The sequence below is a fragment of the Rissa tridactyla genome, chromosome 10, assembly GCF_028500815.1.
Source record: "Rissa tridactyla isolate bRisTri1 chromosome 10, bRisTri1.patW.cur.20221130, whole genome shotgun sequence".
NCBI lineage: Eukaryota > Metazoa > Chordata > Aves > Charadriiformes > Laridae > Rissa > Rissa tridactyla.
The window spans coordinates 7250469-7275360 of record NC_071475.1 but is presented as its reverse complement, the minus strand read 5'-3'; the positions used below and the strand labels follow the sequence as shown (position 1 = coordinate 7275360).

The following is a 24892-nucleotide window of genomic DNA, read 5'->3' as shown; positions in this document are numbered from 1 at the left end:
CAGGCCAAGTGCAAGGTCCTGCACCTGGGTCATGGCAATCCCAGACACAAACACAGGTTGGGCAGAGAATGGTTTGAGAGCAGCCCTGAGGAGAAGGACTTGGGGGTGCTGGTGGATGAGAAGCTTGACATGACCCGGCAATGTGCACTTGCAGCCCAGAAAGCCAACTGCATCCTGGGCCGCATCAAAAGAAGCGTGGCCAGCAGGTTGAGGGAGGTGATTCTGCCCCTCTACTCTACTCTGGTGAGACCCTACCTGGAGTACTGCATCCAGCTCTAGAGTCCTCAGCACAAGAAGGACATGGACCTGTTGGAACAGGTCCCGCAGAGGGCCATGAAGATGATCAGAGGGCTGGAGCACCTCTGCTGTGAGGACAGGCTGAGAGTGTTGGGGTTGTTCAGCCTGGAGAAGAGAAGGCTCCGGGGAGGCCTTATAGCAGCCTTCCAGTACCTAAAGGGGGCTTAGAGGAAGGATGGGGAGGGACTCTTTATCAGGGAATGTAATGATAGGACAAGGGGTAATGGTTTCAAACTGAAGGAGGGTAGATTTAGATTGGATATTTGATAATTGGATTGGATATTGGATAAAAATTAGTAAGAAATTCTTTACTGTGAGGGTGGCGAGGCACTGAAACAGGTTGCCCAGAGAAGCTGTGGCTGCCCCATCCCTGGAGGTGTTCAAGGCCAGGCTGGATGGGGCTTTGAGCAGCCTGGTCTGGTGGGAGGTGTCCCTGCCCAGGGCAGGGGGGTGGAACTGGATGGGCTTTAAGGTCCCTTCCAACCCAAACCATTCTATGATTCTAATTCTCTTTCATAATCTGGGATTTGATGTGCAGTGTTTTCTAGTTAAAGCCTGAAGTTCGTTAGCGTTGTCAATTATTGTTAGGGAGGAATAATGTTCCAAACAGTTAAATTTACAGGTAAATTTTCAGATATACCCAACTGAACTGAAGTGCCTAAATTCTGGTTTTGGGAGAGGCTTGACTTTCAATAAGGTTAACACTTTTTTACCTCATTAATCCAATGAACAATAAGAGAGACTGAATTTACTGCTTGGTGGTTACTCTGTGGTCATTCCCCAGGTTTGTAGAGCACGCTATCATCAGATGCTTTTGTTTGCACTACCTCACACTTACTACACACTAAGAGACATCCAGAAAATTAGTAGATTGTGTTGTGATTATTCTTACCTTTGTTTACCATAGTAACTTTTCCATGAAGAAAATCTTAGAGGCTCATCAGTACGTAGGAACCAGCTTCACAAAGCAATTGCAGGTTTGGATGATGCAGCTAAGCATGTCTTATAAATCCTACTGTCTGCATTATTAGACATTTGAGTTTGCTGACCTGCGGTAATTAGATTGTGTGACCTTTCAAAACAAGGATAAGGCTTCTGGGTCACTCAGGTGCTTTGGAAAATGGTACTTTGTGATGATTATCTTGTACAACTGATATTTTCTGGCATTTAAAAGGGAAAATCTTTCACTACATGTAAAACTGAATGTGAACAAGGTAGTCTAAATGTTCCTTTCTTGTGGTTTGTTCTTGTTTTTTCTTATTTTTCTTTTGGTAGAAACTGGTAATCAGAATAGCAGACCTGAGGCTGGTAGGAGCTGTTTTCTATAGCTGGAAGTAGTACTACACTTTGAAACGCTGACAGGCCTTGCGTAAACCATGATCTGATTTTTCTTGCCTTCTGGCAAGAAGGCAAGATCACGATGCTTTATTATTGAGGCAGGTTCTTGTATAGTGTAACTAAAGCTTGAAAAATCTATCACATTTTTCTTAAATTCCATTTCTAGGGGTTTGATAGTGCTGGTCCCAACCCGGTCCCATGATTCTTTACTGCAGAGCCTTCACTGACTCACAAGTGTATTGAGCCAACATGACAGGAAAACACATAATTTTTCCTGACAAAAGAAAATATGTAAGTTAAAACTACAGAGGCTGAGTGAAGGCAAAAATAAAGAAATATAATTTACCTCACATGTTTGTTTTACTTATTACTAGTGATTATCCTGCTGAAGTTCTGCAGGTAATAAAGCTGTTTGTGTTGAATGTCTTTTTTTGTTGTGGTGGTTTGTTTTTATTGTGTCACCTTCTTAGAATGTTTGTTTGTTTTTTTCCTGAAGATACAATTTCACCTTTTCCAAGCATGTATTTTACACTTTGAAGTGTGATTGTTAGAGTATGTCCTTTGGAAATACATTTTATTGGAGCATTAACAATGCAGTTGAGTCATTGAAAACTGTGGGAGCTGTAGGCACATGAAGCTTGCCAGGTGTAGTTTTTTGTTAGTGAGAGTAATAGGATTTATTTAGTGGTCTTGAGTAGAGACAACTGTCAGTAATGTTTACCTTGGCAAAAACAAGGTATTGCAAGTGGAATAAGCTGTAAAGATAATAAGCAATATTATGAATAAAAGTAATCATTAATGGTGCTCGTTAGCAGATGACACAGTTGCACGTGACAGAGATTACATACAGAACTGTCCCGTACGCTATACTTTTGAAATGGCTGATGTCAGTTGATATATAGGTAATTAATGGGCTTAATGACTTTTTGGATGCTTTCTTGAAAACCAATATGGGAAGTCTGTAGTTATAGTTAATGGTAGCATTACAGAGGATTATTTTGCGTAGTGACTTGTGTTTTATTCCTAGATGCGTATATACAGATCATTAAATTCCTATTCATGGTGCAAATATTTGTGTAAGTTCAAAATCCTGAATGACCAAGCAAATTTTGTAGTTTGAAGTAATCTTCCACAGGCAGTTGGCTGTATGACTAATAGAATTATGTATGCGTAAAATTGCTTTTACTGTAGAAGCCAAAATGCAGAATAATAGCTTGTCAAACTGTCATTTGCAAGTGAGATCATAGATTTCATAGTCCAAATTAGGTTGTGTTCTTTTTCTTTTTGTCAGGTCACATTCTAATAACCATATTGTGCATTAAACCCTGTGATTATCTGAACACTTGACAGATGGTAGGATGTTAATTTATATGTAAGAGACAGTGATTGCCTGTGCAGTAGTGGCATTCAACAAAATATGAAATGTCAAAATCCACTTTTTTGTTATGTTTTTACTTGGCTTATTTCAGCAAGGTAATTCTAGCAGAGTAATTTTTTTTTCATGGCTAAACATATGCTTCGTTTACTAGTGTTAACAGGTTTTGGGGTTTTAAATATTACTCTTTATATTGAGAGATGTTTACATGTTGATCTAGAGTACAAGAAAATTGTAGAGTACAGTGAAAATGAAAGAAGTTATTACAATTATGAGTCTAAAGTTTTTAATATGTATATTACTCAATTTTAAGGAAAATGAGATTAGTTTTAGGATCACTCTTAAAGAACAGCAATTCTTCATAGAAATTAGTTTTATGCAATTGCTGGAATTGTGTTGTTGGGTGTTCAGTTGCTTTATACTTAGGATAGGAAAAAGTAGTCCAGTGGAGCAGAGGAGAATACAGGTATATTTGATTGGCTATTTTGTGGAAAAGTAAGACTGAGACTGGCAAGCAGGGAGTAAGTTGGACTATATTGCAAGAAGTTGAGAGAACCATTTTGGAAAGGTCTCACTGGATGACAGTGATAGCTTTTACTCTGTAAAAATGAAGTCGTATGCTCAGTTATTAGGATTCTATTGTAATTGCAAGTTCTAAGACTATAAATTGCATTTTCTGTATTGAGTGGGCCTTCTACTCCTACTTTACCCCCCTACTAGCATTTCAAATAAAACTTGTGCAAATGCTTAAACACAAAAAGTTCCAGATGTTGAAGTCTAAAACCAACCGTTATTCGGTGGAGATGTAGTGGCTGAACATTGGAAGTGGTATCTAGAAATCATGCATTCAGAGTGTTTGGAGAACTGAGTGCATATAAAAGTATGCTGAAAACTCTGCTTGGAAACATAAGCACTAGGATGCTATGAAGCTAACAAGCAGGAGCATTCAAAATACTGACAAGCAGATAAATATTAGGGGTTTTTTCTTTTTTTTTTTTTTTTTTTGCTTTGCTTCAGAATTTATACATACTCTATCATCCTCTGTTGCCACTCATACCTCTTTTAAACCTGGCTATGAGTTGCTTTGAAGCCAGTACACTAACCTTCAAATGAAAGGACAAATCTATTTACTTTATCTTATGATTAAGAAATCAGTGATTTATGTCTAAAATTTTCAGAAAACTAACTCATTCTGCCAAGAAAAATTGCCTTAATACTAGTACAGGACTAGAGGTAGTCTTGCTGCCTTTTCTTGAGAGTCTTAATGACGTATTTTTGCAGTTCAGTTGTCTTTAGCAGACAGATTGTTATTATTATGCATTTATAATTGATCACTATTATATTTAGGTTTTCGGTAACTCTTGACCTATGGAGGAATAAGTTCCTTATTAGTGTTCTTTAATCACTAACAAAATTAATTCTCTGTAAGCTGTGTTTCAGTACACTGAGAAAGGAGTCATCAAGCCCTAAAGAATGGCAGTTGCTTTGCTTGTATTTCTAATGTCACAGTATTGTATTGTCATTTTCAGTGTGTGTATGTGTGGGAAGTCTTAAAGGCTGTGAATTGGTACTTCAGGAATGGAAACAGCAAAGATAATTTTTGAGTATATGAGTTATAGGACTTTTTTGTTGGCTTCCAAGCTTGGGGAAAAAGTTTGTCATCAGCGTAGTTAATATGCATTATATGAACACTATAAAAAAAATATTAACTCTGAAGCATAATGTTCTTTAGGAAGACGACCACATACAAGAATTTCATAAACAAAAAGGTTGCGCTTCTCTTCAAGACTGATGCTTTTACCTAAATGTTCTAACCTCTTAGACATTATGAAGATATGTTCAGTCACAAATGCTTGTGGCATTTTGAAGGGACCGCAGAACAGGGTAGTATATGATGATCTCTATGTTATTTTATAATGCTATTTCATGTAAAATTTTCCAAATACATAGAAAAGCATTGTTTTTCTATCTTGTTAATGTTCTAAGTATGTACTGCCAAAGAGAGAAATTTAAGTAACAGCATTTTTGCAGCCATTCAGTTTTTCTGCAGTTTTGGCTGCCGTTTCCTGTAACACTAAAGTGTATTTAAAATAGAAAATATAATCGCTACTAAATAGTAGACCAAAACCCAACTGGGTCTACCTGTTAAGCCAAGCTTCTTAGTATTTCTTCTTTGAAAATATACTCCTTAACTTTGGAGTAAATTAGTAGCTGCTTCTTTAGTAATTTATTAATTTTCTATTGTGGTCTTAATGATTGGGATTGAAGGTGTTGGCGCTGGTTAAACAATTATTTGTATATCTGCCATTTCTGGATAAAAATCCTGCAGTTCGGCATCACTGTGTTATTAGAAGAGTTTGCTAATGGTTTGGTGTCCTCAGGCCTTCTGTTATAGTAATGGAAGTACAAGCACAAAAGTGGTTGCTAGAAGACATCACAAAAATGCTTAAAAGCGTTCTGTGAATTAGGATACTTGCATTCCATAGCTGATTAAAATATATTAAAGAAAACTTTCTGAAAAGCATTAAGAAAAAGTGCCCACTATAGGATAAAGGATAACTATATGAAACATATGAGCTAGGGCCTTAAAGATGTGGTGTTAACAATGTTTATTTTAATGATTGTTGACAATGTGAATGTTCCTATTTGTACTAGAGGTGTTGCATCTGGTTTGGGGGTTTTTGGTACCTGTTTTCTACAAGATTGAATACATTCAGGAGCTTTATTCAAAGCATACCACAGTAGTTGTAAGCATGGTATTGTAGTATTGTTGCTTTTAATTTGATTAATAGATGTGTCTATATACAAGTGACAAAGTATTGCCATAAGCAATATTGATGTTGTTTGCTGTTGAAACTTTTAATAGGTGGAATTGTTATCAGAAGATTAAAACTTTTAACAGAGGCCGAAATAGGAAGTTATTCTTCCTGAATAGCTTTGGTAACCTCTTGTGATGACTGCCAGTTACCGTATCCATTCAGGTTTCATCTCTAACTGCATACTTCTTGGAGTGAACTAATTCCTATTACACTCTTTTCTTGAAGGCAGATAAGAGTCAGGGGGCTACATAATATATAAAAATAAGGTACAGTGACATGTTTTAATATTTGCAGTGGTACTGTGGTGGAAATGAGCTTTACAGCTTTGCAGTCAGAACTAGATTCTGAACTGAGAAGAATTCTGGTGCACTGTCAGACTCTGAGGGACTCTTCAAAGTTAATTGCAATGTTTGTAGTTGCAACTGAGGAGTATCTGATGAGTTCTATAAATGCGCGTAGTTGAAGGAAAAGATGTGTAATATGTAGCCTTTTTCTTATTTTGCTTGTGATTTTTTTTTTATACGGTGTTGAATATATTTTCAGTGCACCTAATCAAATACAAATTAGTCATTCAAATACTACTTAGGAATTGACATTTTACTTGACAGTGAGGTGTGTTTTCAAATAGGAATTATGTTCCAAAGTACTGTTTGAAATACTAAGCTTGTTGGTATTTCTGTAGTATGAAATGCTGTGAGATCCTTAGATGGATATAAGCATTAATGAATTAAGCCTCACTGCAAGGTAGGTATTATCCCAATTTCACAGATTGCAGGGAGGTTAATTAACTTGCCCAGAGTCACTCGGTGATCTGTGATGAAATTGGTTTCTATTTAAAAATGTCTGGATTTGCAGTCTCGTGCTTTAACCGTTAGACTGTGCTTCCAAAATCATTTTTGTGGTTGAAAATAATGTTTGGCTTATTATCAAGTAATAATAAGCTTTGTCTATGGACAAAATAGTGTTGAGGTGACCACGTAAGTTTTAAGTTTATCTAGGTACTTTGCAGGTTTTGAGTATAGACAACTGAATGGAGTTGCGTTTGAGCTGGGTTTAATCTAAAAGAAACTTAAACTACAGGTATAGAAAACAGTATTAATGCAAAGTGTATGTCTATGTGTAAGTTTGTGCTAGTTTATGTCAAAGTATAAATTAAAACTAGTGTTCCTGTTTGGTCTGAGTTTTTTTAATAGAAACATTCTAATTTCACTTTCTGTAATCTAATTTAACACAGACAATACATACATTGAAAAGTGAGGGGAAAAGGCATTTGTCAAATAATTTTAAAAGTCATTCAGTCATATGTTCTGTTGGTTCCAATTATTTAAGTTGTATAACCACCACTTCTAATTTTAAAAAATATAAAAAATTGTTTCCTGTCCACTCTCATTAATGAAAGATAGAACTTCAGCTGAAGAAACTTGTTAGTAAAATTTTATTTCTGGGAGAATCCATCTCTGTAGTTTTTCTGGCTTCATAGAAAAGAAAGTAATTTGGGAGAGAGCGCTTTATTTTTTTTTTGATTTGTGGTCGTGTTTCCCCTGCTCTTACTACCAGATCTGCATACCTGGGTATAAAAGTGATGATACTTGGGTCTTAAGAAACCTGCAGCTTCTTCAGACTCCTGTGGTTGGTTCTTTATGTGTCCATTGACAAGTCATTTAAAAGGTTTTAATATAGTTTCTGGATTTGCAAAATTAGCATTGTAAAATGCTTTGAAAGTTTGAAACGTGTTATGATCAGGAAAGCATTATTTTTATTAGAAAAGTGTTAGAAGCTTTTCAAAATAGAATAACCTTTATTTCAAACTTTAGATTCAATCTAATAAATCCTGGTTAAATGCAATTTTGTTTAATGAATGAGGTTGGAATTCATCGCTCATTCTCTTAATTAGCAGCACTTGACTTTATGCACCAAAATACCTGATTCAAAAACTGTTACTTCGTTGCAGTTTAACAAAAAAATAAAATTTTAGGGCATAAAGTTTTTTTGAAATGCCATATAAATTTACAATCGTGATTGCTGATTACCAGTAATGCAACAGCTATGTAGAGCATATAATTGTGGTGCAACGTGATCATTTCTTTGAGCTTGGGTACTACTAAGGTAATGCAATAAGCACATAAGTGAGTGCTGAAGTTTTAAACAGGAAAATCATGTGATGTGGCATTCATCTAATTTAAACTGATATTTACAGCTTCAAATGCAGTAAATTTTTAACATGCAGGTTTATACATTCAGATTTGTCTTTTTCAGAAATAAGATGACAGATGAGCCTTTCAATGCTTCCTCCTCCCTGTCCCTGCTTTCTCATACCTTGTTTTTGATTGAAGGCAAGCATATATTTGTAGTTCAGCAACTCTATACTGGTTTTCCTAGTTTTCTTTCTTTATTTTTGTCCATGCAATGAGAAAGCTTCTAAGACTATTCTGAAGGTAGTAGTCTACTTACTGCTGACCGTAACAACTTAAAATCTGTCTCTTCACTTGTATCTAATTTCCATAATGGCACTGTGGCCTGTAAGTGCAACATAATATAAATAATACAACATGCTAACCAGGAAAAACAGTTTAATAAGTGTTCCGCCAACACATTAGTCATTCCTTGCATGTAATTACTTGGAGACTCAGAATAAATACAGCTGTAATATGGGTGATGTTAAAGTTGAGATTTTTAAATAATGTATTTCGTTAAGTTACTTTTTCAGGGTTCCTTCAAGTTCCCTTCTTTTTGTATTGTGCAGAAAATGACTTCAATCAGAAGTGGATTGACCAGGAAATGTTTAGTCTTGCTGCCACTCAGGCTTCTGAGAGAGTAGACTGGATTGTTCAGTTACCCAGATGTAAAATTAATAGCAAGTAAAAGCTTCCTGTGTTTGTCAGACTATGCTTTTTTGAACACAATGTGGTTGCTGCTTGAGGCATAGAACCACAATGAGAAGTGGCTGTACATAAATACAAACTAACTTCCTAGTTTCTAGTTGATCCTAGTGAAACAATTCAGAAATTTCAAGAACATGTTGCAAACAAAAAGAGTGCCAGCCAAAGGTATACTCCAAGATTTGTCTGAGGCTTTCTACAGACAGCTGAAGGTAGCCTCGCAATCGCAGGCCTTGGTTCTCATGGGGGACTTCAATCACCCTGATATCTGCTGGGAAGACCACGCAGCCAGGCATGCACAGTCCAGGAGGCTCCTCCAGTGCATTGATGATAACTTTTTGACACAGGTGGTACAGGAGCCAACAAGGAGAGGAGCACTCCTGGACCTGGTACTGATAAACACAGAGGGACTGGTGGAGGACATTAAGATTGGGGGCACCCTAGGTTGTAGTGATCGTGAAATGATTGAGTTCAGGATCATGGGTGCTACGCACAAAACATCAAGAAGTAAAATTACAACCTTGGATTTCAGGAGGGCTAACTTTGACCTCTTCAAGAAACTGCTTGGAGAGATCCCGTGGGCTAGGGCTCTGGAAGGCAAAGGGGCTCAAGAAAGCTGGTTGGTATTCAAAGACCACTTCCTCCAAGCTCAGGATCGGTGCCTCCCTAAGAGAAAGAAATCGGCTAAGGGACGCAGGAGACCTGCATGGTTGAGCAGGGAGCTTCTGAAAAAGCTCAAGTGGAAGAAGGAAGTTTACAGTAAGTGGAAGAAGGGACTGAACCCTTGGGAGGATTGCAAGAATGCTGCCAGAGCGTGCAGGGATGAAACAAGGAAAGCCAAGGCCGCCTTGGAATTAAACCTGGCTAGGGATGTCAAGCTCAACAGGAAGGGCTTCTACAAGTATATTGGAAGCAAAAGGAAGACCAGAGAATTTGTGGGCCCACTGTTGAATGAAACAGGAGCCATGGTGATGGAGGATGCGGAGAAGGAGGAGTTAACGAATGCCTTCTTTGCTTCAGTCTTTACTGCTCGGCCCAGCCCTTAGGAGTCCCAGGCATTGGGGGAAGTAATGGGGAAAGAAGACGACTTCCCTTGGGTTGCGGAGGATCGAGTGAGGGATCAATTAGATATTCACAAGTCCATGGGCCCCAATGGGATGCACCCAAGAGTGCTGAAGGAGCTGGCACTGGAAGGCTGTGCTGCCGTACAGAGAGACCTGGACAGGTTGGAGATCTGGGCAAAGAGGAACCTTATGAAATTCAATAAGGGCAAGTGTAGGGTGCCGCACCTGGGGAGGAATAACCCCATGCATCAGTACAAGTTGGGGGCTGACCTGCTGGAGAACAGCTCTGTGGAAAGAGACCTGGGAGCCCTGGTGGACAACAGGATGACCATCAGCCAGCAATGTGCCCTTGTGGCCAAAAAAGCCAATGGCATCCTGGGGTGCATCAAGAAGAGTGTGGCCAGCAAGTGGAGGGAGGTCATCCTCCCCCTCTACTCTGCCTTGGTGAGGCCGCACCTGGAGTACTGTGTCCAGTTCTGGGCTCCCTGGTTCAAGAAGGACAGGGAACTGCTGGAAAGGGTGCAGCAGAGAGCTACCAAGGTGATGAGGGGACTCGAACACCTCTCTTGTGAAGAAAGGCTGAGGGATTTGGGTCTCTTCAGTCTGGAAAAAAGGCGACTGAGGGGGGACCTTATCAACACTTAAAAATGCTTAAAGGGTGGGTGCCAGGAGGATGGGGCCAGGCTCTTTTCAGTGGTGCCCAGCGACAGGACAAGAGGTAATGGGCACAAACTGGAGCATAGGAAGTTCCACCTAAACATGAGGAGGAACCTCTTTACTTTGAGGGTGGCAGAGCCCTGGCACAGGCTGCCCAGAGAGGTGGTGGAGTCTCCAACTCTGGAGACATTCCAAACCCGCCTGGACACCTTCCTGTGCAAGCTGCTCTGGGTGACCCTGCTCTGGCAGGGGGGTTGGACTAGACGATCACCAGAGGCCCCTTCCAACCCTATGATTCTATGTACTGTACTAAATAGAAAAAATAAGTTATACGTTTGACCAGAATATTTAACCTTGTAGTATTGGTAGTCTTGGTCATATACTGTATTCTTGAAAAGACAGATTTGAGTCACTTTTGTGTGTATGTATGGCTACTTTAGCAAAGGGATTTAATGACTTCAACTGGACTTGCAAGATTGGATACAGCTAATGCTCTTCACTGTTCTGGTTAGAAAATTGTTCTCAGTATTTCTTGATCCCACGGGCATGCTGAGAACAATACTAGCTGGGAGTAGCACCCAGCTTTTCTGTAGAATGGAAGTTCAGTCTCTTCAGTTGATTTATTTCTCATTAGAAATTTTATGTGGTATTCTCAGAAAAATTAGATGCAACTGTCCAGGGAATATATATCAAGATAACACTACGCTTCTGTGGTTACGACAATGTTTATTAGTTCTGCCTTATCTATTAGTAGGGGCAGGATTGTTATAGTCAATTTGTTCTCTTAATACTGTCTTCAAGTCTTTTGAATGTTGAGGTGTTATTATCTATGCCAGAAACATGTGACTTCATATCCTAGGTCATTTAGATGCTGTTGAAAATTTACTTGAGCTTTGTGTAGATATGTTTACAGGTCTCTTAAAGTTTGGAAATGAAGGCTTTTAGGTTTTGTTTGATGGTGTTTCTTGGTTTTTGTTTTTTTTAGTGATCTCACTTTTGTGTGATGGATAGTATTATCTTGGTATTCCTTCCAAAGTGTTTCAGAGCAGACTCAAGTATGCATCACAGGCTTCAGGTGGCTTAGGTGTGGGTACCTATTTGGCAAGCTGGAAAATCATGATGGCTAAGGGGCAATTACAACATCATAATTTCTTTGTAGTGTGTTGGCTATAGGTTCTGCAATACATCTGGTAGCCAAGTAATGTCGCAGTGCTACACAACTTTTTTTTCATGTAGCATCTGAATAGCTTTTGTAGAATCTGTCATTAGATTACTATTATCTAACTTGATACCATCATGCAAAAAATAACTGAGGCTTTAACTGATTCTTTTTTTTTTTTTTTTGATAGGTAGATCTTGGTAAGTTATTTCACTGTTTCTTTGTGTTTGCTGAAATACCAGCATTCCCAGTTTCCTAGGATTTATGGAATGACTGTTTTGGGGCAGAGGGGAAGGAGTTTCCTTCTTCCCCTGTGTTTGCTACAGCTCTTGGGGTGTGCCATATTTTTTTTATTCATGTTAATGCCTTTCCATTGATAAACAAGTCTTACTAAAAGTTGTAACGTAGTTCATCTGAGTGCTTGGGAAAACCAATATCTAGTACAAAAGGACTGAGCATCAAAAGAGACTATGGATTAATGCTGACTCTGAAAGTTTTTATCTTTTCTCCAGTTAATCTTGTTTTTAGCACGTGCCTGTGGAGTCAATAGCATAAGAATTCTTTCCTTCAAAATTCTTGCATATAATAAAGGGATTTGTTTTATTAATATTCAAATTTGCTGTGGTTCTGTCTAGTGACTCAGAAATTATTTTGTGACAGGAATTACAAAGCATAAAAATCTACAAAAAAGAGGTCTTGACAATCGAAAATTTTTGGAGGAAAACAGACTTCCTTTTTTCTTTGCAAAAGTAACTAGGGAAAAAAGTTCTAGTATGAATTAGGCTAAAGGGCAGAACGTGAAGCTTCTGAAGGTATGACCGCTCAAATGGCTGCTGAAGAGAGTAACGTATGAACAGCAAAAATGTTTAGAAGATTTTTTTGCTGACTTGCTTTGAGCATAGTGTATTTCATAAGTCTATAATATAGGAGGCAGAACGTGTTACTACCTGACTTAAACATGGAAAAAAATGGTTGTAGTAAAAGGTTTGGTTGGGTTTTCCCGCCCCCCCCCCCCCCCCATGTTCCTTGCTTTCTACTTTGCTGTTATACATTCCATCAAGTACTTTGGTGAAGTGCTCTGAGATCTGAAGGCAAAAAAGTGTGGATTTAGAGATAAATAATGACAATCAGGCCTGAGAAACACCTGACTCCTATTTATGTTTATAGTTGGAATGTAAGAATCAAATGTATCAGTGGTAGAAAACCTGGAAGTAAAAATGAACAAAAAAGGTGCTGTTCCTGTGATTTGGCAACACATCTAACTTAACATAGGAGTTATTTTGTGTTAATAAGAAGTGATGTTAAACACAAATGAAAACCCCTTCTAACTGTTCTAACAACTATGTGCTTCAAATTAAGGTTGGCTTGTACCAGCTGTTACTGCCTCTGCGTAACAGCCTTCACAGTGGAATGCCTCACCTGTATCAAATTGAGTATATGCATAAATCTTTGCAAGACTGGAGCTGTAGCATTTCATTAACTGCAAAATGGTAAAATTTTATAGTTCTACTCTTAATGTTTTTGTAAACCAATCTATAATTTCATTATGGCAGGGGAAATTGTCTGAGTTTTATGATAAGCTGTCTAAACAATGACATTTTCTAAGTCTTTTTGAAGAGAAGGAGATAAAATAAATTGGGCTTTTGCTAGTGCTGAAGTAAATCTGTTTTGCCTTTTTTTTTTTAACAGAGCTGGGTGTATCCCTGCACACCCTGTAATTTGAGAATGTTTGTTTAATGGGGATCTTGTGTTGCTGCTTTTCTCTCCGTGTAGTTTCTCCTTTAAGAAAAGGAGAAAGGCATCAGTACAGAGAAAAAAAGCTTGTTTACTAATAGAGTCTTCATAAAGGAGAGTGACTACATTTATCCTATCATTGTTCTTACTTTGCCATATGGCTGTTTTGGTACTCTTATCTATCATGTCACGTCTTTTGATCAAGGCTCTAACACTTTCTCCTCTTTCTAGGCACATAGTTTAGCCCAGTAAATTCACTAATTGCCTTGGCTCCTTCATGTTGAGAAGTGGGGGACGAGCTGATGCAGTGTGTGACTTAAAGCCTCTCCAGAAGAGCTAGCCAGTCTCTGCTGCCTTCACATGGCACTTAAGAGGGTATAAAAGGTAGGTATCCATGACTAAAGCTACATAGGCTGCTGACATACTTTAATGTCTCAAATTTGATTTTTGTTAGAACGCAAAGAACATGAAATCTCTAAGACGAGGCTCAAACTCTTAGAAGTTTTTATAACAAGTCGATACTTGCTTTGTAAGATAGTTTCTTCTAGTTAGAGAAACCACTCATAAACTTTGGTGTGTGAGTTCACTTGTGCCCAAATTTGCAGCGTGTCTCAATGTGTGTATTCACATAGTAGACATCGTATCAAATTTTGCATACCTGAGAAGGTCAGAAACTTGTGACTTGGACTAAAGTTATGACAGGTCAGAGAGGATTTGCTATTCTGGTATTAAGTTATGAGGCATATAAAAGGAGGTGAAGTTCACAGTGATGTTCAGTGCGATATACAAAAGGTTAAAAAAAAAAAAGTCACTCCTCAGTGATGCTTGGACTTGTTCTGAATGTGATGGGTTTTTTTTTTTGTTGCTGTGTGTTTTTGTGTGTGTGTGTTTGGTTTTTTTTCCTTAGGAATGATTCAGCTTTTTTTTTTTTCCCAGTATGACTTTATTTTTGGAAGTCATAGGAGGGACAAATTCGAGACGTGAATTGAAGTAATTTCAGTTATGCATCTGAATAGCTATGTTAAGATATATAGTGGCGTATAGTCCAACCTCTTACCTGGCAGCATTGAAGGATGGGCGTCATCTGAGATACCGACTTTAATCTGTCTTGCCATTTAAATGCACATACTGAATGAGTTGGAAGTCTTGGACTTGCTTCATAAAAACCAAACACAACCCTCCCCTCCCACCCCCGCACCAAACCCAAGAAATCCGCAAAAAACAAAACCTAAAACCACCCACAGCCAAACCAAAATAAACCCCACTCCAAACCAATGATTAACTATTTATTTGGAAGCAAGTTGAAGTTTGTGCTATAATCTGCAAGATCTTTACTGAGCAGAAAAAGTGAAAATTAAATGCATTATATATATATATGGTTTAAGGAATTATATTGGCAGTTATTAAAAGTGTTCTTTGAAGTGTGCAACTTGGTTAATATCAATTATTTTCATGTGTCTAATGACCCATGGATAGCAAGTGTATCTCTTTGTTCCAAATATCCTGTGCCAAATCAAGAATAAGCAGCTGTTTTGTTTTAGTTCATATTTGTACAATCAATTTAACTACTTTAACCCTGCTTAAAGAAATTATGGAGAACAAGTTGCCAATGATATTCATAAACTGTACGAATTTTTTCCTTCTGTCCTTAAAACTTTTACTTAAGTCTTCCTTATTTAAATTGCATGTTAAAGTTATAAACTAGGGGCACATCAAGTAGGACACAAAGAAAGAAGGCCAGTCTGGATACTTAGTCTCTTTTCTAGGGTATATAGGCTCATATTTATAAAGGAAATGAAGAAACCTTTGTGCCAAACATCCTGTGTGATTTTTGGGAAGTGAATATAATGTGAAATGGCTTGAATTGCCCCTTCTTTCTGGGAAAAAAATCTAATTAAGCTTTCTTCACAGTACACAGTATTTTGTGGTATTGCAAATGGGATGTGATCCCATGTTCAAAATCTCTTAAGAACAGGATGAACAGAAAGAGCTAGTTCATGGAACTAGCTCTGTCATCCTGACCTTACTACTACTTTTACTTAATTCTGTGAAACACAGTTGACCCTTTAAAGCCAATTTAATTAAAAAACCATTGGAATCAAAACTGGGAAACTGAACACTGAATTAAGTTCCTGATTGTGGTTCATGTTGCTTGTGACCTTGACACGGAGGCCAAGTTCAGCTGTTTCAGTGTCTTTTAATATGTGGTAATAGATCTTTTAGATTATTAATTCACTAAAGTATTAATTAAATGAATAGTGCAGAAGGATTTTTTAATTTTTTTTAAAGTAAAGCTCTAGCGAAGTGCTGTAAAAGGAGATGCTTTATAGGATGAAATATTTACATAAATGTTTGAATCTTTCCCTTTGGCTTAAGCCTTTTTATTTTCATATTTTCTGTAGAAATAAAAAATATAATATTGTGTGTTGATAAAATTGGTTATACTGTGTAGTTTACCTGGGAGTAAGTATTACCTGCAAAATACAATATAGTGACATCAGCCTTATAACTAAAACTAGAAATGATTGAAAACACTTATCAAGATACCGATGGGGATATAGCACCCTTTAATATTTTTTTTTAAAGTGTGTGTACTTATTAGAATTACTGCATACAGCTTAGAAACTTTAATAAAAAAAGTAGATGAATTCGGAATTCTACTAGATTTTCTATGCAGTTGGGCTATATGGAGACAGAGTTGAGAGATGAATTCCATTCTGGGTTATAGCATTTTACTGCCTTAATTAGTGTGTGGAAGCCCCATAGCCATTATACCAATTCTCTGCCTTTTATCTTCAAGAAGACACTTGCTGCTTTTCTGAATTGAGACTTCTCATATGTAAAAATGTAGCATTTGTTATTTGATTAATACACGATTCAATATTCTATCTTGCCTGGACTTCTCACAGTAGTGAAAACTCATCTTTTTTCATTTGGTTTAGTTCAGGAGTAAGCAAAACACAAGTGTGAAACTCGTCTGTTCCTTCCTCTCCCCTTTTTCTGCTCAGCGTTCTTTCCAGGGCATGACTCCGTGTAGTCAAACATATGACTCCTTGTAGTCATCTATAAGCTTGACTTTATATTGTTTTAGTATACCAGGAGATTTCACCTAAATGGCATGGCTGACAGTTTCTCTTGGAAAAGACCTAGAAGGTTAGTTAAATTTAGTAACTGCGCTTCCAGGATACACTATTGCAATTTTCTTAATACTGTTATTTTGAAATTTTTGTTAAACTATAGTTTGTGAAATTCTAGGGGAATCTTTCACCAAGAACTGTGGAACCTAAAAAGTCTTAATTTAAGTGGGACTTTGTACATGAATGAACGAGATTATATAAATGGATGTTAATGAGACTGGACTCAGCTAAGCATTCTAGGAGGTCCCTTATGTTCCTGAGTTGTGTAAATTGGTTCCCCCTGCCCTTTATTGTGTTAATGTATCTTTGTCATCCTTTCCTAAATCACACACCTTATGTAACCATGCTGTGTTTCTGTCTGTCAGCCCTGTCTTCAAACTCACGGGTCAATGTCAAACAAATTTAGAAGAGGACCTCAGATAACTGAGGTCCTGTGAATTTCTGAGGCCCATGCGCTGACCAAACATCATCTACTTAAGATCCTAACCAGGTTTTTATCCTGTCAACAGTGCAGTTGTCTGTGCCACCAGCTGATGTCCGCAGCTGTTGGCAGTGATGAGTCTGAACCATCCTTATGTGCACTTCTTTGTTGGGAGCTCCACAGCAGTGAGTCTTGCAGTCCTTCCCATTTGGGCAGGGTAACCAGCTTGAGAGAACAACCTTTTTAGTTCCATTTTGTGCCTGTCACTCTAGGTCTTGATTGCTTCTGGGTGTTTGATTCCTTCTAGCTCTCTTCAAGGGGACTTGTCTGTAATCGCACAAAATTGGGCAAAAAGAGTTGAGTGTTAATATATTGAGGTAGCATATTGATAAATCAATGCTGCCTTAGCAGCTATTGTTGCTCAAGTGTTTTATATTAAAAAAGAAATCATTAAACCTCCAAGTAGCCCTTGGATAACTTAAAAGCATTGGTGTGAAAAAAGTAAGTTGAATGAATTAATGAGTTATCCAAAGTTACCTGAAAACTTTTCTCTGTAAAGTGCTTACCCAATGTGATACCTCACTGTAGGGCTCTGCTCACCCTGGAACAAGGTGACGTGTTATTTCCTCCTTTGTGGTCATGCTCACTGCCTTAGGGGTGTGTCTTCATGTAATTAGGTATAAAAGGAGTAGGGTATTATCTCCTGGGGCTTCCAAGAATATTGGGGGGGCAGGAAATACTACATAGAGTTAAACTTCACAGATATTTTGGTTTAGAGTTTTTTCTGTGGATTTTAAAAGTGCTTGCCTGATTAACGGACATTTTACGTACCACTTAAAAGGAGATGGATGTTGTGCTTTGCGTCGGGGAACACTATACTTTTAATACAGTTTATTATAGAGCTTTTTTCCCCCCAGGAAAGTTCTTAGCCTTCAATAAACTTGTACTTAAATGCTGACTTTTTTATAGTATAATTTAGGTTAAGCTGTTTAAAATGAGGGTTGAAAATAAGGTTTTTGTTTCTTAATACCAAAGCATCCAAGTCTGTCTTGTTGGATGAAGCTTTTCTCCAACTGAAATCCTAATGCAACTAAATTTAAGATTTGCAGGTAGCCTTAGTAAAGGCAGTCCAGCAAACTCAACAATTTCACAGCAGTTGAAAGAGAACCTAGGGGAGAAAAGATCCCTAGAAAGAGCTGTTCTAGAAGATGGTGGGGTTATAGGCGAGGATCAATCACATGCTGAGGTTCAGAGTAGTTGGAATTCAAGGTGCTGTAGATATTGTTTGTGATATCTATAGGGTTATTTAATTCAGATCTGCTGTGCGTTTAGATGTGACATTAATTGTCGTTCAGCTTTCTGATGGTATATTAAAAATATGGTCGTAACACCCTTTTAATGAGAATTGTATGTTCAATTCTTACCATGTCACTGATTTACTGTTAAGTTTTTTTGCATTTCTGAAGTCTTTCAACTTAATGTCAGCAGTCCCAAAGAAAGGGGACTAACTCGTATCTCTCGAAATTGAGCATTCGGGCTTAATTTAATTTCGTATATAAAGAATTATTTCTATAGGTCCCAGTCCAAGTCATCTCAGAGTCAACAATGGATTTCCATGGACTTCTGCTGACTTTAATCAGTTTCCTATAGAACCTGTTTATCTGACAACATGAAATGTTGGGGTTTTTTCCTCAAAAGTTGAAGAGCACCTTTGTGTGTGCAGTTTACTAAAGGAGTGATAATAGATTAAAATGTATGCCAGGGTATTTGGTGGGTAGAATTTCTAAAGTTGTATCACATCTAAAAAACTGTGGTGTTCAGTGGTAAATTATTTGCATTTTAGATTCTCTTACATGAGCATTATACTCTGTCCTAGAGTTACCTCTGTTTATTGATTTGGGACATATGCCAGTCCCTAATATTTCTTTCAAATAGGATTTGTTCGGAGTGCTGACTCCATTCTAGTAATTCTTACCCTTCAGACTACTCTCCTTCGCAATATTCTGCCAGTCTCCCTGAGCAGTTCGAAGGGCTGTGTACTCGATCAGTCCTAGTCTTTCTCCTACCGAATTCTCTTTCATGCATAAAGCATTTTGAAACTACTGTTCTGTTGCTAGCAGGCGTTTTATTTTTTTTACATCTCAGTCTGTGTAGCTATATTGTAGATGTGACTTATGTGTCTTAAAACTCTTCAATGTCTACGCCAGATGGAAGCATTCTGTATGTCAGTTTACATCTGAATCCTCTTGCATACTGTTTTCTTTCTGCAGTCTATCAGTCCCTCAACTCTTTTGGACAGATTTATGCAGCTCTTTTCCCTGGGGGAACTTTCAGTTATATATTTTGCTGATTACTAATTTTCTCATTACCCAGCCCCCGGCCCGTAAAACTAAACAAACTGCTTTTCCCCCAGTCCCTCAGTTTTCTTTCATTGCAGCTCAGACTTTTGTATTTTCATTCTTCTTTCATTCCATTATTTGGGAATAGTTAATTTAGATGTGTATCACTTATGGAGGAGAAGAAAGTATTCTTATTTCATTTATATATATACATATATGCTATTTTGTTAGAAGAAGAGTTTTAGATAACTTGTAGAATTCTGTTTTTTTTATGTGCACAGTTTTGGCTGTGAGTTCCTCCCTGATGCTGCCCCCCACTCTCCCTGGTTGCCCCCCCCAATAAGTTCTGGCATTGTTATTAGGTGTCTTGGTCAAATAGTTTTTGATTTTATGGTTCTCTTGTTTAGTGGGTCAGGAACGTCCTTGTTCAGCCAGATTTTTCATCCCTTGCCGTGGGAACAGAGACATAACTCTGAAGTGGAACATTTGGGCATGTTGGTGCTAGCCACTCTTAAGTTGTGCTTTCCTCTCTGTTTACTGCCACAGGTAAGACTTGAAACTAACTTACTTTCCAAGTTTAAATTGGTAAACATTGTATTCTGCATGAGAGGGGGATGAGTGAAAGTTGCTCAAGGAGACTAAAACTACCACTAAAAGTTAAACAAAAACTTCTTACGTAGAATGGCTTGCCCATTAGCACTACTGATAATTGAAGGGGTGAGTGTTTTGTGTGGTTTTGTGTTTGGTTGGTTTGTTTGTTTTTTTCCATCCTCCATTATAATTCTGATAAAAACCTTTCCAAAGAGGTTTTAACTCAGCTGCAGAGAAATTTCTTCCTTGGTTAAATCTAACCTGGATTCTAGAATACATTTTTCTAACCAAATGTGACAGACAGCTGTTTGAGAGTTAAGATTACTTCTAGTCTTTAAGTAGCCCTGGAGCTGCAAATATCACAGTAGTGCTGAAGAATGAAGGAAAGGTTGGGGGAAAATAGTAGTTTTAAATTCAGCAAACATGAGCGCAGTTCCTAGCTCTTGCTCCTTAATGACCTCCTCCTTGGCACTGGTAAAATCATTTTGGTTTGTCCAGTATCTGGAGGATTTTATGTTCATAAATTCCACTGACTTTGAAAGTCAAAGGAATTTAGATGTGGAAGTAGATTGCTTTGAAAAATCTTACCTTTCATTCATTTCTCCCAGCTGAGAGACACATGATGATAATTCCATTCATTTACCTTCTTTTTTTTAAATTTACGTTATTTTCACTGGTCAGGGGAACTGTGCTCCTGCACATGAACAATGACCATCCCAGTAGGACTGGGACAGTTTGAGAATTCCAGAGCTTGTAGAAGGCTCTGATAGAATCATAGAATGGTTTGGGTTGGAAGGGACCTTTAAAGGTCATCCAGTGCACCTCCCTCTGCTTGCTCTTATAAGAGAGGTGTTCCAACCCTCTGATCATCTTCATGTCCCTCCTCTGGACTTGCTCCAACAGATCCATGTCCTTCTTATGTTGGGGGTTCCAGAGCTGGATGCAGCACTCCAGGTGGTATCTCACCAGAGTTGCTTTTGTTGCAGCCCAGGATAGAGTTGCCTTTTCGGGCTTTGAGCGCACATTTCGGCTGACATTCAGCTTTTCATTCACCAGTACCCTCAAGTCCTTCTCAGCAGGGCTGTTCTCTATCTCTTCATTCCCCAGCCTATATTGATACCGGGGGTTGCCCTGGCCCGTGTGCAGGACCTTGCATTTGGCCTTGTTGAACCCCATAAGGTTCACATGGGCCCACTTCTCAAGCTTGTCCGTGTCCCTGTGGATGGCATCCCGATTCATTCATGGAAATGCATGATGTGATGTCAAAAATTCTTTAAGATCTTGAAAACTGCAAATGAAAGACATTTGTGGTTTGGTTTTTTTTTTAGAAGTGCATTTGTGGATATGCATAGTAAAAGGTATTATTGTGTCAGCAGATTTCTTAGAGATATGCTAAACAATAGCTTAGCTGAAAAAAAGCAAAACAACGTAATACAAGTTTGATGGATATGAACTATTTATGCAAAATGTCCTGGCAACTGTACTCTCTGCATGGAAATTTCAAGTAGGAAGATTTTGGTTTAGCTCTTCAGAAGAAAATTAAAACTACAAAGTACAAACAAGCAACAAGAACTCAACTTGCCTGGATGCAAAAAGTACGAGAAGAGTTTTTGTAGGTATTTGGATGTCTTAAATGTCTTGTCAAGGAGTTAGCCAGAATTGGATTTCAGTCTAAGTTAATGGCAGAACTGATAATAGGAGCTCCCAGCAAGGAGCAATCGTTATAACACTGATGCCTTGGCATGTCAAGAATTCCAGGAAGTATTGTGTTTCCTTGAGACATAGTGACTCCTGCAGTTGTATGGAAATGTATTTGGTGTCTTCAGAAGACTAATAGGTTCAAATTAAAATGATCTTATATGACGCATAAAAAACTGGAGACTGAAATAGCTAGTTGGTTGTGCCAACTGCAACAGTACAACTTTCAGCCATATGCCTAACCATCAGCCTGCTTTATTTTTAAGGCAAAATAGATATGCGCTTTGCTTGTTGACAGCTATGGAGTCACTTTAATTTATTTTTCAATGTAAGAGCCGTTCAAATTAGCTAAGAGATGTAAGGTTTTTAATAATGGGTAAATAGATTTAAAACATCAGGGCTTTTAGCAACAGAACAAGGAGGGTTTTATTTATGCACAACAGCTTTATTTATGTTCATCTTAACGTTAGCTATTTCTTAGGAGAGCTGTCATTTAGGATGTGGCTACAGTCTAGATTATGCATCTGCAAAAATTATAAATGCTGCTTTTGGTAAAAAGTCTGAAAATCTCTTAGAGGACTTTAAAAACATGGAAAACTATCTCATGGGGCCAGGTAATAAAATTATTGTAGCAACTTCAGGAATTGTATATTGGTAGAATTATTAGAAAACATACATTCAGTTAATCTGGTTTGAAATTCTAAATTACTATAGATGTCACCAAAAACCTGAAGGTTAGAAAGGTTTTCTTTCGTGGGGAGGAATAGCACAAAATTCTGTTGAAATACTGAGTGTGTAGATACCCTCCCTCCCTCATCCATTAACTGTCATATACAACGGACAGTTAAACAAGTTGCAGTGGCTATGCAGCTTTGCTGCCTGATTTATCGCGCATTTAATTTAATTCACTAAAGGTGACTCTTTTGTGTTTCATCACAGAGACACAAACTTTGCTGACTGATTACCCAGGCTTATGTTGGAACTTCCCGTGGTAAAAAGCACATGATAGTTGTACCCGTATGCCATTATATGACCTGGCTTTTGAGCATTTATTTACCTAACTTGGCACTATTTTAATTTCCTCAGAGTTGCTCACTTTTAGGAGCTTGACTAAAAACTTTTCTCAACGATGTCCTTATCTACTATCCACAAGCTACCTTGCGTAACAGCTGCTTCAGCAGAGTGCAAAAACCTTTTGGACTGTTAATTGGTGAGAGCACAGGGTGGTGAGTCAGTGTTGTGCTACTGCTGTTTCTTTGGTCTCTGATGTACAGAGGAATTACTTTGTGATATATATATATATATGTAGCTTTGAATATATAATGTGAAACCTATTCTCTCAGGAGAAGTAGATGACTTGCAAGAGGCAGTTTCTTTGAGTCCATTCTGTGGGTAAGTTTCAGAATGAACTGGCACTGGATAGTTCCCACAGTGCTGCGAGTTAGTCCTTTGAACAGGGGAGTGGGGAGGGTAAGGCTGTATCTGTGCCGTTTGCTTTTTTTTTTTGGAGTGGGAGGTTGATGGTGTTAGTAGTTGTTTTTTGCCAGTCAGATGTCTTTTGGAAGACCTGGGAACTAATCCCTCCAAAAGTGTTCCCAAAGGATGAAAATTAAGTAATTGCTTAGACAAAGAGGACAGGGTTTCTCTCTTTTTGTCTTTTGCCCATCTCATACTTAAGGATGTAAGAAAAAAAAAAAAAAAGAATGACTGACAAGTGTTTCACCTGGACAGATCATCTCCTGTCTAGCTCTAGATTTTCTTCATCCTTTCGTGGAACTCATGAGTCTTAAGTCAGCATTATTGGAAAGTTTAATCAGTAAAACCCTGAGTTACCTTTCCTCACTACTAAATTCCGAAAGTAAATCTAGGCAGTTACTGTGAAATGCTGATTTTTTTACTCTGCCTCTTTTTTTTGTTTCTAAATAAGATGTCATAGAGTAGCAGTAATTTTCTTCTGTGTTCAGCTCTAATTTAGTGTTAGAATTCAATCTAATTGACATATTTCAATTTTCCAATAGAAGTCTGACTCTAATTTGATGTTTAGACACAGGTTGAATCTTGGGTATTTGCATATTAATAAGTATTCCAGAAAGGTATCTGATTTTCACAGCAATAAATTTTAACGACTTCTGTTTGTACAGCATTAGAAAACATCTGGTGTTATCAAACCTCATAGACAAAATGAACTTGCTGGAGAGAAGACTGTCCTTTTCTGCTCATAATGACCTCAGCTGTCTTATTTACCTTTAAATAAAAACAAATTTGTGTATATGTGGTAAATATTAAGACCCCTGCATTATTAGATTCTGCTATTACATAAAATTGGAGAAGCTGCTTTTACTTACACAGTGTAGAGGTAATGTAGGGTTTTTTTTGGTTTGTTGCAAATAGACATTTCCAAGTGAAAAGGTGCAGTATAAAAGCTGCTTTCTTCTGACTTGTGGAGAGCTCTGTGTGTTTTTATAGCTGTTATACTTAAGTGTGTCCTGCAAAAAAATACCCAAGAAGCATAATGGTTAACTGCATAAAGGCTTTTCTGGAAAATGGCATAGATAAAATTTTGGAAAGTTGCATGTTTGCACCCATGCAATCTACCTGTGGAAAAAAGAGCAATTACTCACTTGAGTTTAAATTTTTTTTCACACTTCTATGTGCTGCAGATTTATGGAATTAGTTCTTCATCATACAGACCCTCTTTAGGTGAGCTCTGTCACCTGTGTTAGTCTGGTTTGTACTGCTATTTAATTTTAAAAATATATGGTAGTATTTAAAGTAGTAGTGAATAGGAAACATCGTCTAATTTAGAAGACTATTCATGTGTGCCTGATCCTCAGTCTATAGCGTATAACTGATTTTCCCCCCCCTTTCAAACAATGGTTACAGTTTTTCACAGCAGCAGTGTCTTCACTTCAATATTATGGAAATTCCTCAAGCAAAGTGATTTTCCAGTCACTGGATTTTCTACTCTGCCAGACAAAAAAATGCCAGAGGGTTGTTTAGGACAGCAAGCAAGTTGACTGTTCAAAGACGAGTGGTTTGTGGGTGTGGTGTGGTTTGGGGGGTGTGTGTGTGTGTGGGCAGGGGGGGGTTGTTGTTTTTTCTTTTTCTCTATTACCTGTAGTCTGTTGTATCTTAGCTAAATCTCTTCTATCTTATCTGTGTGTTTGCAAGCACAATATAAAGACAGCTGTGGATTGGAAGAGGATCTTGCATCAATTGACAAAGCTGGGAATATGTGTGGCTGTCTCAGGGGATGTTATGTTCTGGAAATAAAGAACTCTGGGGGTAAAGTTGTAATAATAATAACTTTAAAAATAGTGAGTCCTGTATAATTCAAAAAAACCCACCCCAAACCTAAAAAACTCTTGTTGCATTTTGCCGTCC

The 24892-nt window shown here is 37.9% G+C and overlaps 1 protein-coding gene across 2 annotated transcripts in view; it reads left to right on the top strand.

Moving 5' to 3' along the window:
• The window catches only part of FHIT (fragile histidine triad diadenosine triphosphatase), a 607729-nt gene that overhangs the window by 33497 nt on the left and 549340 nt on the right, over positions 1-24892 (top strand). Inside the window, exons 2-3 of one of the 2 annotated variants that reach the window (XM_054216110.1) lie at positions 13554-13706; positions 19627-19765. The exons of the other annotated variant lie outside the window; for it this stretch is intronic. The gene's annotated coding sequence lies outside the window, so the exon portion shown is untranslated. The remainder of the gene's footprint in view (positions 1-13553; positions 13707-19626; positions 19766-24892) is intronic. 2 annotated transcript variants of the gene reach the window in all.